The 20,548-nt window shown below is 34.7% G+C and overlaps 1 protein-coding gene and 1 long non-coding RNA gene across 5 annotated transcripts in view; one reads left to right on the plus strand and one right to left on the minus strand.

Moving 5' to 3' along the window:
- LOC115226650 (centlein-like) overlaps positions 1-20,548 on the plus strand; it is a 410,125-nt gene that overhangs the window by 304,205 nt on the left and 85,372 nt on the right. The window lies entirely within an intron of this gene.
- Positions 756-20,548, minus strand: part of LOC118762093 — a 20,187-nt gene continuing 394 nt past the window's right edge. The window contains exons 2-3 of the long non-coding RNA XR_004997870.1: positions 3,749-3,752; positions 756-767 (exon numbers count right to left, since the gene is read on the minus strand). This is a non-coding gene — a long non-coding RNA (uncharacterized LOC118762093). The remainder of the gene's footprint in view (positions 768-3,748; positions 3,753-20,548) is intronic.

Here is a 20,548-nt window from a genome sequence, read left to right on the forward strand (position 1 = left end):
CAGTAAATCAAAACCATTTAATTCCAAGATTTATTTATGTTTAACAACTGAATGAATTTAATAAAAGCATCCAAATATGAAACATCATGAAAATTGTTCAAACTGAAGTCCTTCTTGAGCAACACATTTTTCCATTCGATTCGATACAGAGTTACAGATAGTATTTATGGAATTTTGATTTACTGTCAGGTGACCTTTTGTTTCTTTACTGCCCTCAAGGGGCCACACACAGAAGGGACAAACAAAGACAGATAAATGGATTAAGTCAAGTATAATGATCCCAGTGCATAACTAGTACTTATTTAATCGACCCTGAAAGGATGAGGGGAAAGTCGACCTCGGCAGAATTTGAACTCAGAACGTAGCGGCTGACGAAATACTCCTAAGCATTTCACCCAGAGTGCTAATGTTTTTGCCATCTCGCTGCCTTTGTCAGGTGACCTTTGACCAACCCTGTATCTACACGACAGGCTTCTTTCAGTTTCTATCCACCAAATCCACTCACAAGGTTTAGTTGGCCCGAGGCTATAGTAGAAGACACTTGCCCAAGGTGTCATGCAGCGGGACTGAACCCAGAACCATGTGGTTGAGAAGCAAGCTTCTTACCACACACCCACACTGGCACCTCCTTAATAATAAATCATTTCAGTCATGTTTGACCTAAGACTTAGCAACAGTCAAAGATCTGTATTGCAGCGTGAATTCTACACTATTTTTGGCAAAGGTACTTAACCACTAAAGGACAATCCACTTAATGTAAATATGTTCTATGTACTGTGGGATACAAATAAGATGATTTTTTTTTTCCAAACGCTGAATTTCCATTAGAACAGCAGAATTTTTTTTTTTCTTCTTTGTAAGGGTAATTTACCCAGTATTTCTACTGTTCTAACAGCAATTCTGCATTAAAAAAAAAGAAAAGACATCATATTATTTGTATCGTACAAAACACATTTCAATGTTTATAAAAAAGAAATGTTAGTTGTTAATATTTATATACATGTAGTTGTTCATTAGCTACTTAGCATCTAAAATTGGGGATGAATTTGCCAGCAGGCAGTTTAGCTTAATGGTAAAGCACTCTGCTGGGGTCTTGAGGGATGTGGGTCTGAGTCCTATGGCTGTTTGTTGACAAATTTTTCTGCTTTGTAAGGGTGATTTGATCAGTATTTCTGCCATTCTAACGACACTCTGCATTCAAAAAAAAAAAGAAAATATTGTCTTATCTCTATCATATAATACACATTTTGATGCTCATAAAAAACAAATGCTAGTTTATTTATATTTATATACACATTGTTATATGTACATTTATATTTTGTATATTTATATACACATAATTCTATGTGACTGAAAATGCAAGTACAGTATCAAAATACAGATAATCAAATTTTTGTTAATATTGTTATATCATTATTATTTGCTTTGCTTTAGAGGAAATACATATTTCCAGTAGCTCAATACTCTAAATTCCTGGTTTATTAAATGAAAGTTTATATACAGGCATGGCCGTGCGGTACGAAACTTGCTTCCCAACCACATGGTTTGAGGTTCAGTCTCACTGTGTGGTACCTTGGGCAAGTGTCTTCTACTATAGTTTTTGGCCAACCAAAGCCTTGTGAGTGGATTTAGTAGACAGAAATTGAAAGAAGCCTATACACACATGCACACATATATATATGTATAGACATATATATACATATGTATATGTATATATGTATGTGTGCCTTTGTGTCTGTGTTTGTCCCTTCCCACCACTCCCACTGCTTGACATCCCTGTAACTTAGCAATTCAACAGAAGAAATCGATAGAATTAATACCAGGCTTTAAAAAGATAAATACTGAGGTCAAAGCATTCAACTAAAAATTCTTCAAGGCAGTGCCCTAGCATGGCCGCAGTCTAAAATATAAAAGATACAGCTGTAGCTCATCATCTTAGGCTCTTTCTCCGTATCAATAACCTGTCCATATGCTTAGTCTCTCTATATAATATTAGTCATGGGTTGCTCTCATCCATTGATTCCTATCCTGGGCTGTTCCGCAACTGCAAATAGAGAGGAAATATAATTCTGTTTACCTAAAGCTACTGTCATTATTTATTCATTTTTCTCCCTAACTACAAGAATGACCTTATTTTAACAGTGCTTCAAATTCCTTCATATCTCAGGTTATAACAGTCAATAGCTTAGCTAGGAGAGGAGAGACAAAGGGGTTTCTGCTTTGGATGATACTTTTAATGGGGATGGCACTTTTGGGTCTGCTGTATAAGCTTATATAGGAGGCACAGATTGTGGGGTGGGTGACACATGCAGTAGCTACAGCACTGACATCAGTTATTCTTCCAACTATCAGGTTTTTAGCATAGACCTTATTATATAAAGGAAGTTATTAGCTCTTTCTGCAGGATGTTTGACCTGTTATGTTTGATAAAACGAGTTTGATCCCTGATCAAATAAGACAGCAAGTAATCATAAGAAATGAAAACACACAAATAACTCTTTACTCCTTCACATCCAGAAAATATAGTTTAAGCATTAGAATTTGTATCTCAAAATTCTCATATTCTCTGATTGAAAGCATTCTTCTTTTGAAATATTTCAGAAACTGTAGGTCAAGTGTGGGTTACAAATTCTCTTTGTTATATATTTGGTAAGAATTCCGAAATAATAAAATAATGGTTAAAGATGATAGGAAAAGTTACAAGTTTCCAGACATTATAAGACAAATATATGAAGTCATTTTCTGCTGCTGCCAATTTTGTCCTGTTCAGTGAGAATAGAATTATTGATGATCTTTTAATATTCTTGAATATTTTACTGGCGAGGCTAATATTTTATATATGTCCAACCAACTTGCTTTTGTTTATTCAGAAACTTTCATGAAATCATTAGTTTATCAACTATGAATGTAGAAATGTAACATAAATGGTTGGCATCTCTTACTGTATTAAGAGATGCTTTAGTTTTAATTTTTGGTGGATTTATTGTATGCAGATTCTTTAGTAATACATTTGAAACTGCACTCCATTGGCCCCTGTAACTCATAAATCATAAAATATATTCACAGTCTGCTTTTCTTCTCCATGACATATGATGCAGCTATTCTTTAATTTTTCAGTTCTTTGAAGCTGTTTAGTTAATCTTAGTAATAACCCATTATCACTTCACTATATGACCCAGTCTAGTTATGAACAAATTGAACTGCAGCTATTTTGAGAAATTTAATCTGCTTTTTTAATAATAGTAATAACAACGATGATGATGATGATGATAATGATAATTTCAACTATAGGCCCAAGGCCTGAATCTTCGGAGTGGAGGCTAATCATTTACATCAACCCTAGTACTTGACTGGTGCTTATTTCATCAACCCTGAAAAGCAATGTCAACTTTGGTGGAACTTAAACTCAGAATGTAAAGGTGTATGAAATGCTGTTAAGCATTTTGCCAGGCATGGTAACAATTTTGCTAGCTCAGTCCCTTAACAAAAAAGAATACATCAGGAACATATAGAACAATGCAATGTGGGCTTACATAAAAATCATATAAAATGTAGAAAAACAATATACATTCTAACAATGAATAATTCCCCCAAAGAGTGAGACTCCTAGGGCTGCTTGTGGAAAACCCGCAAAATCACATTCACCTAGACCATCAGAGCAAATGCCTTTACCACTTCCTTTTCCTTCTCTCAATTGACTCATGTTTGGAGTAGGCCCATTCACTCAGACCATTCTTGTCACATTCACCCACCTTTCAACAAAGTTGCTGAAAGCTAACATTTTCTTCTCTACTCTCACTTTCCTTTTCAAGTGAAACTTTAAAAAGTAGATGAGGGCTTTGCCAAAAAAGAAAGTATGTGTTCCAGTCCTTTCAATCTAGTCCACCACACAACCTCTTTCACTAAGGCTACCAAATAGACAGTGCCTGCCTTTCCTGGCCAAAGGAAAGAGGTGGGACAATTTGCTCAATGGTCTCAGTCAATAGCTGGATTCACCATACACTTAACAATGCTCAGGCTCTGGACAACAGATTGCAGAATTGTTTCATTGCTCTGTGCATTTCTCAGGCAAGCCCAGCTGATGGCACTTCCATGCTTATAGAGTTTACCCTGAACCAGCAATGCCCCTTGGTAGCACTGCCAGGAAAAGGATTTCCGGAAATTATCCTTGGGCCCTGACATGAAAGTCCTCTGGAAGAGACCAGTCAGTTGTTTCTTGTTAGCATCTACCCAAAGACATTGTTTCACTACCTTGGCCAAAATTTTGAAATTTGCATTTAGAAGAGCTATGGGCCTAAGATTTTCTATTTGATGTCCCGTGTTTAGGTCCTTTCTTACCAGTGTCACTGCCCCTCAACTCACAGAACTAGGAATTCTCCTACTTTGCTGCATGTTGCTGTAGATATGTGCTAAGAGTCCTCCAAGCAAGTCTGGCATAAAGAAGTAAAGCTCATAGGACAAATCATCCAGTTTTAAAATGTGGGAATCTTATGCTCTCTTTATCTATAGGTCTACAGAAAACTCTGCTTATATACGACCCAGGCATGTTCAAGAAATACAGTCAGTATCTGTCAGACAATTGGACATGTTTGAGCAGGTTTTTGAGGCTTTTGACCCTGCCTCTTTTAACAGCTAGCCCCAAACAATTTAAATGTGCATCAAAGATGTCATTCAAGTCATCTAGTAACACTAAGGAGCAAGCATTGCCAGCTGAACCTCTGGATGTCTAAAGAAATCCAGCTGCCCTGCAATTATCAGAGTATAAATAGCCACCAGTCTGAAAGTTCCCCCATCGCTACTGTTCACATCCAGAATAACCATCTTACCTCCTGGGTCCAGGAAGATATGATAATAAGAGTAATTGTAAAATGATAATAATAATAATGATAATAATAATAATAATAATAATATAACAGTGCCTACTGATAGAAACATTTCAGCCAAGGAATCTGAAAAACTACTGAAATGTAAGGACCTTGAGATATCAAGGACATGACAATTAAAAACCAAAGCCATCCCTGATGTTGTAGGGGCCCTGGGAATGATCAAGAAAAGTACTGACAAATTTTTGACCAAATCCCAAGGAAACCAACAATCTGTGAGACAGAAAAAAACTGTGTTTTCTCCATTTAATATATATATATATGTTCTCCTGGGGCTACAAGCTACAGTAACACCCACCCTTAGTGGTTAGCCATATTGAGATGGCAAATATACCTCACACATATATATATATACATAGTTAATCCAAACATGAACCAAGAGAAAACACAACAACGCGAGGACGGGGAACAAGTGTAGTGTTAATGGACACTCAGAAAAGGAAAGAAAGAAGGAGGATTTAATGTTTCGAGCGGAGCTCTTCATCAGAGACATAGGAAAAGAGAAGGTCCAAGGAAGGGAAGATGGAGAAAGAAAATCGCCAACGATACGCATGCGGTCACTTATTGAAATGACCAGAAGGGAATGGGTGAAGAAAGAGTTCTTTCAATATATATATATAAAGGTTCTCTTCATCTAATATATATATATATGCCTTAGGTCTCTGGCTGAGATCCAGTAGGAAGATGAAATGAAACGCAAATCAATCGGAAAATAATAATAATAATAATAATAATAATGATAAAGTATCACCACATCTACTTTTCTCTGCTTGCATGAGCCAGACAAAATTCACTGGAGCCAATATCTTCAGCCAAATGCTCTTTCTGTCACCAAACCATACCTGTTTCCATGAAAAGTAGTATTTTTGCCCTAGTCCAGATATATTTTCTTGGAAGATTGCAAACAACACCACTTAATTGGCAGTAATGTTTACTTAATATTAGCACATGGTTCCGAGAATATACCATACTAAAATTTGAGGTCATACTTTAAATTTTCCATAAGTGTGGAATTCTGTAACCAGAATTTCCAAAACACAAACTTCCTTGTGCACATTGAATATAGTTGTATTACTTTATCTTGCTAACACATACATACCAACGTACAGAAAAAATATATTTATACTATTACATTAATATGTATATATACATGCTTATATAAATATATGTATGCATGTTTATACATAGTCATATATATATATAACCATACACGCTTGTGTGTGTATATATATATATGTGTGTATATGTATACATATATATATATATGTATATATATGTGTGTGTGTGTATATATATATATAAATTTAAGTAATAAGGGTAAAAAATTGAATATTAATTTTATTAATGTCAATTTTAAACCAGTGGCCTAGCATATTGAAAACTCTGATGATTCAGAAAACTATGTATGTAATATATGTATATATATGTACATATATATATATATGGATACATATGTATGTATATATACATATATATGTATAACAGTAAGATAACAAAAGAAAGAAACCTCAATATTATGTAAATAGAGGAAATTTATCTGTAAATTAATATGTGACAATTATTCGGTAGCCAACATAAAACTCTGAGTTTCGGATTCCGAGGTGGAAATCCACAACACCATCTCTTCGGTTATTTGGCCATCTGAAAAACGCTATGAAAAAAGACCGTTATACAAAGGGAAATTACTGTGTTATAGTCTGCTACTTATATAAAAGCGCTAATTCAATGACCGCTAATTAAAATAAGGTTAAAAGTTCATAGTAAACACGTAAGCATGCCTGCTCATACGCACACATGTGCGCTCACACACCCACATGCGTACGTAGACATCACTATGAAAAACGTACACATCTTCACTCGCATTTTTCGCCAAATGTATATGCACATATATACAAACTCATACACACACACGCACACTGTAAAAGTTCATACCTACACCTACATATGCACAAGCACAAGAAAAGACATATATATATATATATACATACACACACACATACATATATATATATATATATATATATATATATATATATATATATAATTATGTGTGTGCATGTATATATATATATATATATATATATATATGTATGTGTGTGTGTATGTATATATATATGTATGTATATATGTGTGTATGTATATATATGTATGTGTGTATATAAATATATACATAGATATATATATAATGTAAGTACACACAGACAAACACACAACTTGATAAGCCTAGAGCTATTCAAAATTCTCTCGGATATATTTCTTGCTGGAAGGTAAAACTACATCTTCTTGATAATGTCATTATTGTTGTTGTTATTGGTGGCAGTGGTGCTGGTGGTGTTTGTACTTTGCTCATCGTCTCATGACTAATACTAGTAGTTAATGATTGCTATCACCATCTTCATTGTCATAAAATCCATTTCACTTTCTGCCCTGTTTAGTTGAGCTGGTTAGTTCTGCAGGCTTCCATTTTCATTCTAACTCAGATCTGGATCATTTCATCAGTGAAACAGATCTTGTGGAGAGACTGTTTTAGTTGCTGCATTCTATGCTGTCGTTTGATTTCCTACTCCCCTCATCTACTTCCTCCTCCTTCTCCTCCTCCTCCTACTACTACTACTACTACTACTACTACTACTACCACCACCATTACCACTTCTACTACCACTAATAATAATACTACTACTACTACAAGGTAATCTTTAAATGGTCATTTGATCTGCTAGCCATAGCAGCCAAACCCCTCTGTAACATCTTTAACCCTTTAGTGTTCACATTATTCTGCCAAAATTAATGCTTTTTTATCCACATTGTTTTGAATTAATCATGCATTATCTTGTAACTATGAGATTTTGATGAGGTAACTGTTAATTTTAAAGATGATATTGTAGGGCTGGTGTGAGAGACCAGATCTGGTCATTTTGAACATAAAACAGGCAGAATACTTTTGGCCGGATATGGCCAGTTTAAATGCTAAAGGGTTAAAAAGATGTGTGTATGTGTGTTATAAAAGATGTGTTTATGTGTGTTATAAAGTGATTCAAAAATGGAGTGAAGTGAACAATGTGATTAAAGAGTACAGGAACAAGCTCCTCCAAGTCAGACATGTTACAAGGTTCACAGACAACAGTTGGACCCATGCAATTTCTGAGTAGTTTCCAAAAGAAATTAAATTGCCGCTTGGAAGGCCTACATAACAATGGGAAGATGATTTGATCAAGCAATTTGCATCAAGATAGAAAAGAATGCTACAATCAAATCAAAAATTGGAAGCACATTGTGACCAGTGGTGTATATATATATTTCATTTTGTCTGTTTTCATCTTTGTCCCTCATCCCCCCACGAGTAGTCTTGTCTTCGATCACATTTATTCATGTTTGTATGTCCACTTTCTGTATTGCATATCTATTCATTTCTTATTTGTTTGTTCACTTTCTGTCATGTTTGGTCTCTTGTTTGTTGGCTCATCATTTCACAGCGGCTTCTTGCTGCCGGCACCACCAGAAGGGGATCAATATTTTTGTTGAAGGTGCAAAATTGTCTTTGACCATCTGGCCATTAACTGAGGGGTATTTGGTGACCTGAGTCTGCTTTCCATTTGTTTGTGCATTTATTATGTTTTTAACTGACATACACACACACACATATATATATATAGTTGAAATTTACTGTAAAACAAAAGACAAAGACAGGTGTATGAACAACAAGTAGGTGTATTAGTTTGATGCTCGGGAAAGTGAGAAAGTCTTTCATGTTTTGAGCCTACACTCTTCCACAGAAAGGAATAATAGAAAATAAACAGAGACAGAATAAAAAACTTGTGGATTTAGCGATCAAGCATGCCGGCTGGTTGGGAAAAAAAGGTTTGAGAGGAGAGGTGGAAAGAAGGGGAGATAATAAAGTATTGGTGATCCCAAAACAAAGGTGCGTGTGCATGTATGTGTATGTGAGAATGTCTGTGTGTGGATAGGTGCTTGTGACTTTGTTGTGTGGATGTGTACGTCTGTAATGTGTGAGTGTGTGGATGATGGTGCGTGGGTGTGTGGATGATGGTGTGTGGGTGTGCAGATGATGCTGTGGTGTTGATGCTGGGAAGTGGTCAGTGTTAGCATGCGTGGAGGGGTGAGGTGGTGTAGGATGGGGTGAGGATGTAAGTGTGAGGCGGAGGTGTTGGAGCAGGGTTCAGCTATGTGGGTGTGGGGGGTCATTCTTGTAGTTAGGGAGAAAAAGAAATAAATAATGACAGTAGCTTTAGGTAAACAGAATTATATTTCCTCTCTATTTGCAGTTGTGTAACAGCACAAGATAGGAATCAATGGATGAGAGCAAACCATGACTAATATGTATATATATGTATATACTTTATTTAAAAGCAGCAGAAATTTAACAAAAGCTTTTACTGGGAGTTTTACGTTCCCGTTCGTCGGACAGTTTTGTTAAAATAGAACTGAGGTGACAATTCTATCAAGACTAGTATAAACGTTACACCTTTAAAAATGGATTTGTTTGATTGGTCCTTTCAAAATGCGAAACAAATCACACTGTTGGATTGTTTCGCATTTTGAAAGGACCAATCAAACAAATCTATTTTTAAAGATGTAATGTTTATACTAGTCTTGATAGAATTGTCACCTCAGTTCTATTTTAACAAAACTGTCCAACAAACGGGAACGTGAAACTAAGAGTAACAGCTTTTGTTAAATTTCTGCTGCTTTTAAATAAAGGATATTACTCTACCTCTGGTATTTGAGTACTCTTTTTTCCACCTTGTTTCACATTTATGTGTTTACTCCGGTATATATGTATATATATATATATGTGTGTGTGAGTGTGTGTGTGTGTGTATGTATATTCATATGTATATAATATGTATAGATATATGCATATATATATATGTATGTATATGTATATATATGTATGTATATATACATGTGTATATATATGTATATGTATGTATATGTGTATATATGTATATATATATATGTGTATATATATGTATATCATCATCATCATCATCGTGTGTATATATGTAAATACATATATATACATGTATATATGTATACACATACATATATATATATATACATATATATACATATATATGTGTGTATATATATCTCTCTCTATATATATATGTGTGTGTATATATATAATATGTATGTATATATATATCTACATATATGTATGTATATAATATGTATGTATATATATATATATATATATATATATAAATATGCATGTATATGTGTATATATATATATATAATATGTATGTATGTGTATATATATATATATAATATGTATGTATATATATATATTTATATTTATATATATATATATATATATATATATATATATATATATATATATATATATCTGTGTGTATATATGTCTACATGCTACTTTGATAGAGCATCTTGAGAAGGAAAGATAAGTAGATCCTGTTATCCCAATGGTGATGTCAGTCTTCATTTCAAGCTGCTGGAAAGTCATGGAACCTAATTTCACAACCTCACTAAATATATACAGGCATACAAATTTGACTCCTCATAGTATTTATTCAAATAATATATTTATATCAGTTTGGTTCTAAAGGAATCTCTACTTGGTTGCTTAACTTGCTAAAAATAACACCCAAATCTTCCCTGCCATCTTAAAGAAAAAAAATCCACATGTATAGAAACAAGATCATAAATGGAATTCTTTTAATTATAGGACTGCCTGATCAAGGCTGACCTGGGGTTAAACAACATGGTTCAGTTTTAGTCTTTACTTAATTACAGTTCTTTTTTTGGCAATAATACTGTGATCAACTGAAAGCATTTCAGTATGACAATCTGATATTTCCAAACTGAAAAACCTATTAAATTTCAGCATTATGACACTACACTGCCAATAGCTGTTAGATTTTTAACAAGCATCAATACTAGATATGACTTTCCTTCCTTCCTTCCTTCTCTTTATTTATTTACACACACCAATCTCTTTTCTTTCTCTACTCTCCTACAAACTCTGGTTGCCTGTAGAGAAATTCCAGAATCAGGCTGCTGTTTTTCAGCTATGGATAATAAAAGTGTCCTGCTGGAATCAAAACACAAATGTTTTCCACCACCACCACCAACCCCATTCACCCCCCTCTCTCTCTCTCCCTCTCACTCCCTCTTTCTCTCTCTCCTACTCTTCTTCAATATTGATCTTCTAATATAATCTAATGATTTTTATATGAAAGAGAAGGATGTTTAATCTGAAAGTAAATGGACCAAAGCGGAGTTGTATTTATGGGTTGGTCAGCAAGCCAATTTGACATTTATAGCTGTCTTTTTTGGTTGTCTGCGGGAATATAATTGGGTGCAAGTCATTCTGTTGATGTGCACGTATTTATATGCCTATAGCTATCTCTCTATAGGTGTTTAGTTATTTCAATGGCTTGCATATTGTTTGTATGTGTGTGTGACTTGCCTTATTTATAATGGCATAGGGAGATGGCGTACTTGCATTTATTCTTGTATGTGTACACTTGAAATGTGTATGCGTTGATTGTCGTCATTCTATTTTCTTTTTGATTTTTCTTGGGGTTTTTTTCCCCCCACTACCTTGGGGGAAAAAGTCCATTTCCTTTTTAGAAAAGTAAAATCAGGAAAATACAGATAAAAAAAAAATGCAAAAAGGGACATCAAAATCATGACGAAGAAAAGTAAAAATAATAGCTTAGATTTCAATAAGGTCCCATATATTCATTCTGTCGTACGTGTGTGTGTGTATATATATATATATATATATTATATATATATATATATATATGTGTGTATGTATATATATATATGTATATATATGTATATGTATGTATATATATATATGTATATATATATATGTATGCGTATATATGTATATATATATATGTATGCATATGTATGTATATATATATATATATATGTATATATATGTATATATATATGTATGTGTATGTATGAATGTATATATATACATATATATATATATGTATGAATGTATATATGTGTATATATATACATACATACATACACACATGCACATACATACACACATACATGTACATATGTATATATATATGTTGTAACCATCAAAATCCTATTGAAATTGTAAAGACTTCTGCTATAGTATTGTTTGAATGCTTACACTTTCAGTCATTTCTCTCCTCCATACAATCCATTCAGCCAATCTGTTACCGTTTTAATTTGCATGCTTTTGCAATTGCACACAGCCGGCGGATATTTGTTGCAGCAGTGGCTGCTGCTCCACGCTTCTTTCTAAATGCATTAATCTCATTTCTGACGACACATCTTTTTGCAGAATAGATGCGTGTCCTTTCTTCTTGCATCTGTCACCCTGTGGTCGTAACTGATCTTTCACACTCTGTGTTTTTGCAAATACATCTAGCTGCTTGCAAGTGGAAGAAACTGATTGAAAACATTACTTCTTTACAAACACATTAAGACATACTTTCACTACTGACACACTGCATAGATTGCAAACTTGTGCCTGTGTCTATATCCAAAGCTTTTTACACTCTTAAAAGGGCTGGTGGAAAGGGAGAGAGAAAGAGAGAGATTTTATACAAAATAGGAGACATTTACTATGGTAACTTATGGCTTCTCAGGCTCATGTAATAGAAAATAGAAAAGTTTTCCTGTTTACTGCTTCTTCTTGTTGCCGTTACTGTTGTTGAAAGGGCCAAGAAAACAAACTTCTGGACTTTTTCCTAATCAAGTCGTTCTTCATCTTCCATTACAGACATTGCATTACTTAATACTTCATACCTACTTCAGAAGTAATTACCTGAAACGTTATTATTATTATTATTATCGTTATTATTATTATCATTATTATTATTATTATTATCATTATTATTATTATTATTATCGTTATTATTATTATTATCATTATTATTATTATTATCATTATTATTATTATTATGCACTTTCAACATTGTTATTATGTGTTTCGTGTCAGCTTCTATTGCTCTGCCAGGTGCATGTTCATGTTCTGATTTTGTTGTTGTTGTTGTTGTTATTATTATTATTATTATTATTATTATTATTATTATTATTATTATTATTATTATTATTATTATTATTACTTTCATATATTCTTATTATTATTATAGCTACTGTTGTGGTTGGGGAAAATGAATTCAGTAGTGTTGGACATTATGCTTTGCAGTATGTAATTTTTTTGTACCTCCATATCTGAGTTCAAATTCCAATCAGACTGCTTTTGCTTTTCATTGACAAAATAAGTATTAGTTATACACTGGGTGTCATAACCGAATATACCCCTCAGCAGTCACCCAGAATAAGAATTGCAGCACAGTGTCTTCAGAAGTAGAATCATTGACTCAATGCAGTATTAGATAAAATGATTTATGGTATTTGGTTGTGTTCCTATACTACCTGACTTGACATTCTACTGACACTCATTTTACATTTCATCCTTCTAGGATTGATAAAATACATACCAGTCAAGTTCTGGGTGTAAGTGAGTCTACTGTTCCCCACCACCACCACCATCTGTGTGGTTTTATAATTATGTTTACATTCCGAGTTCAAACTCCACCAAGGTCAGCTTTGTCTTTTATTCTTATGGTGTCGATAAAATTAGTACCAGTTTAGCACTGGAGCCAATGTAACCAACTAGTTCCCTTTGTAAGGTGGCTAGCATTAGGAAGGGCAACCAGCCATAGAAATCTCACTAAAACAGACAACTGGAGCCTAGTGCAGCTCCCCAGCATGCCAGCTCCTGCCAGACCATCCAACCCATGCCAGCATGGAAAATGGGCATTAAATGATGATGAAGACGATGACGAGGACAGAAAAGGTACCTTAGTACTGGGTCAAGTGTAATATGAATATCCCATTTACTTATTTCACCCATTTGCCTGTGGCCATGCTGGGGCTGTGCCTTGAATGGTTTTTTTTTTTTAGCTGAACAAATCAAGCCAGTACTTACTTTTTAAACCTGGTACTTATTCTACTAGTCTCTATAAAATAAATACCTGACTTAAAAAATAAATACTGGGGTCATTTTATCGACAAACTCTCCAAGGTAGTGCCCCAGCATGGCCACAGTTCAATGACTGAAACAGGTAAAAAATAAAAGACATTGGCCCTATCTTCTTCCACAAAATGAATACTATCTTTTTTCTGGTAACCATTGTCAAGCAACTAAGGAGCTTGTTTTTTGTTTTTTTTTATCTAAGCTGGCTCTGAATAGAGTTCTGCATGTCTTAACTCAAAAGCTCGTCCACTGTGGTCAATAGCCAAACATATTAAAACTCGCTGACATTGTGCTTTGTTGAAAATATTTATTGGTTACAAATGCACAAATATATAACAGTTCCGAAACTTCAATATTTTGCTGTCCCTTAAAGGGTCTTATCTTAGAAAAACAAGGAAACTATTATGTAGCCTTAACTTGCTCTTGATTCCCTACCAAAGGTGAAAGTTATCTCCATAATTTTACTACTCTTGTATGGTTCCTAACCTTTGGTCCTAGCTTCCTCATAAAATTTGCTGCTTCATTCTTTTGATCAGTTGCTTTAGCTTACTCTCTGGGAACTTAGGGCATCATTTCAACTTGACAGTTCTCTGTCTCTCTCCCTCTCTCTCTCAGGAAAGAAAGAGCAAATTGGAATTTATCTTTTGCAATGCATAAGGTTGTGAAGGTGCATGGGTTAGTGGTTTGGATGCTGCACTCGTAATCCTAAGATTGTGGTTTCAATTCAAGACTGGGTGGTACACTTTATTTCACATTGCTCCAGTTCACCCAGCTGAAAATGCGACTGATTGCCGCTAAGTATTTTGTCCAGAATGCTAACAATTCTACCACTGTAACCTATTACTCTTTTACTTGCTTCAGTCATTTGACTGTAGCCATAATGGAGCACCACCTTTAGTCGAGCAAATCGATCCCAGAACTTATTCTTTGGAAGCCTAGTACTTATTCTATCAGTCTCTTTTGCCGAACTGCTAAGTTACGGGGATGTAAACACACCACCATCGGTTGTCAAGCCATAATGGAGCACCACCTTTAGTCGAGCAAATCGATCCCAGAACTTATTCTTTGGAAGCCTAGTACTTATTCTATCAGTCTCTTTTGCCGAACTGCTAAGTTACGGGGATGTAAACACACCACCATCGGTTGTCAAGCGATGTTGGGGGCGGGGGGGGAGACAAACACAGATACACAAATATATTCACACATATACATATATACGACGGGCTTCTTTCAGTTTCTGTCTACCAAATCCACTCACAAGTCTTTGGTTGGCCCAAGGCTATAGTAGAAGACACTTGCCCAAGGTGCCACGCAGTGGAAATGAACCCAGAACCATGTGGTTGGTAAGCAAGCTACTTACCACACAGCCACTCCTGCGCCTGTAGAAATAATGGAATGCTTCACGAATTTGCTTGTCATTCATGAAGGTTCTGCATTTTCACAGCCAAAACTTCAAGGCACTCATGTTCAGTAACAAATGAATATTGTAAAATCTTAATAATTCCAATTTGAACATTTCATCATAAAAACTTCATTTTCATTGTCTATTTTAAAGGCTTAAGCAAGGCTGTCATCCCATTTCAGTAAACCAAAAGACAACTTATATTCACAGTGATGTCTGCTTCCTGTTTCCATGTACTCACTTTCTTTCCATCTATCATTTACTTTATCCCTTCCATCCGTCTATCAATTTTTGTTGTCTATCATTCTTGGAAGGGTCGTTACACCTTCCTGCTATAATTACAACAGTCATTACACTTTCCTGTTGGATTCTTAAGCATGACCAACTGATATCATTGATACTATCCTACCATTTCTCTCTCTCTCTCTCTTGGTCTACACTTAGGTTTCCTGTTGGTTGGCTTGTGTTGAAGAATCTGTCTTGCAATCTTTTCCTGCAACATTCTAATACCATGCCTCTAGTACCTCTCAATGCAAAGAAGTTGCTGCTCAGTCTAAAGAGACTCCTTGGTCTCCAGGCTATGCATCCTGTTGAGTCACATTACTCCAGGGATCCTTTAGAGAAATTCCATTTGGTTCCTCATATTTGCTATAAAAATCACCCATGAATTTTCATGATTTAACAAAATTACAGAATAAGCACCCAACTCTTTTTTTTTTTCAAAAAAGAAACAGCTCTTTGGATTTCTGTTTTAAACATCCACTATTCCCAATCTGTGGTGTTTTAGTGTTTATTTTTTGTTATTGTTGTTCATGCTTCTGTTGTTTTCACTTAATGTGGGAGTGTGTGATTATATGAGATCATTTGGTCATTGTTCATTAACGCTGTTTATGATAGGCGGGTGTGATTCTGAGGTGATTTTGACTGCAATTTCTAATGGATGGAGTGTCTACATCGATGAACAATCATTATCTTTTACTTATTTCAGTCATTGGACTGTAGCCATGTTGAGTTTAGTTGAGCAAATCAACCTAGTACTTACCTTTTAAGTCTTGTACTTATTTTATCAGTCCCTTATGCCAGACTGTTAAGTTACAGGAACGTAAACAAACCAACATTGGTTGCCAAGCAGTGGTGAGGACATACAAATATGAACATGAAGATTATGCACATATACATACACACATGTGAATGCATATATGTGTATATATATTTATATTTATTTGTATGTATATATATATATGTATGTGTGTGTGTGTGTATATATATATATATCATCATCATCATCATCATCATCATCGTTTAATGTCCGCTTTCCATGCTAGCATGGGTTGGACGGTTCAACTGGAGTCTGGGAAGCCCGAAGGCTGCACCAGGCCAGTCAGATCTGGCGGTGTTTCTACAGCTGGATGCCCTTCCTAACACCAACCACTCCGTGAGTGTAGTGGGTGCTTTTTATGTGCCACCGACACAGGTGCCAGACGAGGCTGGCGAACGGCCACGCTCGGATGGTGTTTTTTACGTGCCACCGGCATGGAGGCCAGGCGAGGCTGGCACATATATATAAATATATATATATATATATATATATATATATATATATATATATATATACATATATATGTAGTGGAATATATAGTCAGTACAAGGTGTTGATGTGGCTACATGTATGTTATTACAAGAGTTCAAAAAGAGATAAAAGAATAAATTCAATATTTATATATTTACAACATAAAAATATCTTTTATTTACTGGTCGATGATGATACATGGAATCAAATTGTAGAATTTAGTTGAATGAAGTAATCTATGCCAGAAAGTTCAGAGATAGAAAATGTAGGAATAACAGCTAGGTGGTGGTTTTCAATCATGTGGCATAGAGAAATAGGCAAACATAGCAATGGTGTGAATGGCTCTAAGTTTAATCGACTAAGAAGTAAAGTACTGGGTTAGCAAACTGTTTTTATTAATGGAATGCTAGACATTCTAGAAACTTCCAAGAGAAATGCTAAGCTTCTTGAATAATTAAGAATCATGTCTCATGACACAGATCCTTCAAGGAACTTGGAAAAGGGAGGTTACTCTATGATCTTTCTTGCAAGGGAGATCATTCAACTATTTAGCTCCCTACACCTCTACATATATATATGTATGTGTGTATATATGTGTGTCTGTGTGTGTGTGTGTGATGGATTCACATGTCGGTTTTGAAGTCTGAGGATCTGACAACCTACACTACCTTTATCACTCGTAATACTTATGTTAAATGTGACATTTGAGTCCTGCCAATGATTTGCAAAGAAGCCCACAGCTGTTGCAAGTATGAGGAATTTGAATCAGGGCAAGTGGTATAATTGTAGTCACTTTTCTCCTTTGCCTTTTACCTCTTAGCCTGTTAATGCTGGTTGAAACAAAATCTTTCATAACATGTTAACTCAACAATCTCCATTTTGTTCACTCCAAGGCTGTTTGCTCAAAGGTATGTGTGTGTGTATATATATCATCATCATCATCATCATCATCATACGTCTGTCTTCTATGCATGCATGGGTAGGTCAGTTGACTGGAGCCACCCAGGTAGAAAACTACCCCAGGCTACTGTGTCTGTTTTGGCATGGTCTTACAGCTGGATGCCCTTCCTAACACCAACCACTCTGCATGTGTGTGTGTGTGTGTATGAGTGACAGGTTTCCACACAGTTTCAATCTACTAATTTCACTCACAAGGCACTTGTTTGGCCCTGGACCACAGTAGAAAACAGCACAGTTAGATTGAACCCAAAACTACATGGTTCAAAGCAATCGTTTTAACTACATAGCCAAAATAATCAAAACTATTCAATTTCTGAACATCATCAACACAATAATAATAATAATAATAATAATCTATCAATGAGCACATTTTCAACTATTTTTTACCACTGTCATTTGCTACTAATCAATGTAATCTGATGTAAGTGCTAATCTAAGGGCACAAAATTATTCAGCAACACAAGGCAGTGATTCTACTACCTGTAACATTTTCTCACCCACCCAAATCTTTTTAGATTTCTCTTTTAAGCAATTTCTGTTTTAAACTCTTTCTGCTGTTGTTGAATTGTTTTTGTGTGTTCTTAGTTTTGCTTTTGTTTTTTTTGTTTTGCTCATGGATTTGTACTTTCTAATGTAAATGACGGTGATTGATGACGCATTATTAATATTATTGATATCATTCATTAATTGAATAATTTCAATTATTTTACCTCACTCTGGAGCCTTGATGCAGTTATATCTCCTTATGATCATGGCCTCCTATTTTAAACAGCATTAATGAACAATGTCTAAACAATCTGATGCAATCACACGCTCCCCATATTAAATAGTAATACAAACATGACAAAAAAAAATGTAACACAAACAACAATGTGAAGGAAATTAACAGAAGAGTTTCAGAGTTAGCACCCCCATCAATAACTATTTGGCAGAGTTCTGGAATTGCTGTCCTTTGTGATACAATTTTAAAATTATTTTTTCACTTTTCCTCCTTTATTTTTTTATTCTATTATTATTTCTTGTGTTTCAAACAACTAAAGATGACCAACCTGGATGCAAAAAAAATAAAGACAAAAGTAATTTTTCAAAACTTCTATATTTTTTTGTTCTCCACCACTCCATTCCTTGCCAACCTGAATTTCAGTTTAGTTATACCTCTTCCATTTTTTTGATAAAAGAGTGGTATTTTCCATAATCTGTTTTTTTTTTTTGCGTTTTTTTTTTTCGAGAATTCCTCTGTTTCAAACAACTGGAATTACTATTCAGTTAAAAAGAACCTGTTTTACCAAAATTCCATTTTTGACATTTCTACCTTACCTGGCACCCCAACAAATCCATCTGACTGATGGAAATCATCTGCAATAATTACCATACATTTTAGGCATTTTCAAACACTCGTTAATATATATATATATATATATATATGAACAAAGAAAAAGCTAAAGCTTTAATTTTTTCATATATTTATCTGAATGGATTTTTCAGTTTGAAACACAGGAAAAAGCCAAGGCTTGCATGTGGTTGCTTGCCCTGGTAATATGTGTAACAACCAAACTTTATTGTATATTTTTCTTTTCAAAAATCCATTTTTAATTTCTTTTTTTTCTCATATATTTATCAGAATGGATTTTTCAGTTTGAAACACAGAAATACTTTAAAAAAAAGGAAAGAAAAACAGCAAAAAACATTAAACCCATAGTTACCATATTTACCCCAGTTTACCTATAGACCTGTATTATTATCAAAATGTGAAGGTATGTAGCTTTGTGGTTAGGGTATTCGGCTTATGATTGTAAGGTTGTGAGTTCAATTCTTAGTGACACATTGTGTCCTTGAGCAAGACACTTTATTTCACATTGCTCCAGTCCACACAACAAGCAAAAATGAGTAGTACCTGTATTTCAAAGGGCCAGCCTTGTCACACTCTGTGTCACAATGAATCTCCCTCAGAATTACATTAAGGGTACATATGTCTGTGGAGTGCTCAACCACATGCACATTAATTTGATGAGCAGGCTGTTCTGTTGATTGGATCCACTTGAACCCTCAACACTGTAACTGATGGAGTGCCACAAGTACTATCAAAGGTCAACAAAATGCCTACTATCTAATAGATATCACACTACCAGTTAATCAAAATATCTCAGTCAATTTGAAAAGTTAGCTAAATACAAGGACCCACAGACAGAAATCAGCAGAGTGTGGAAACTGAAAACATTTACTCTAGGCATGGTTAAAAAAGGTTTTTTCAATTTTCATTTATAAAATACCTGAAAAATCAAATATCCAAAAGATTCCACTAACCTCTTGAGAAAATTCCTATAATTATAACATAGTTACTAGCCTTAGGTTTCAGGTAGAGGCCTGGCTACTTACTAAAATGCCCTAAAATCAAGCTAAAAGATGATGATGACAATTTTGGGGCTGGGGGTAAGTCAATTACATCAACCCCAATACTCAACTGGTGCTTTTTTTTTTATCACCCCAGAAAAGATGAAAGGCTAAGTCGAACTTGGCAGAATTTGGACTCAGAACATAAGAAAGAATAAAATGCAGCTAAGCATTTTGCCTGGCATACTGTGCTGGCTCACTGCTTTGTTGTTTATGTAGTAGTAGTAGTCCTTTCTACTATAGGCACAAGGCCTGAAATTTTTTGGTGGTAGGGATTAGTTGATTACGTCGACCACAGTGCATAACTGGTACTTG

This window comes from Octopus sinensis, linkage group LG2 (genome assembly GCF_006345805.1).
Source record: "Octopus sinensis linkage group LG2, ASM634580v1, whole genome shotgun sequence".
NCBI classification, from domain to species: Eukaryota; Metazoa; Mollusca; class Cephalopoda; order Octopoda; family Octopodidae; genus Octopus; species Octopus sinensis.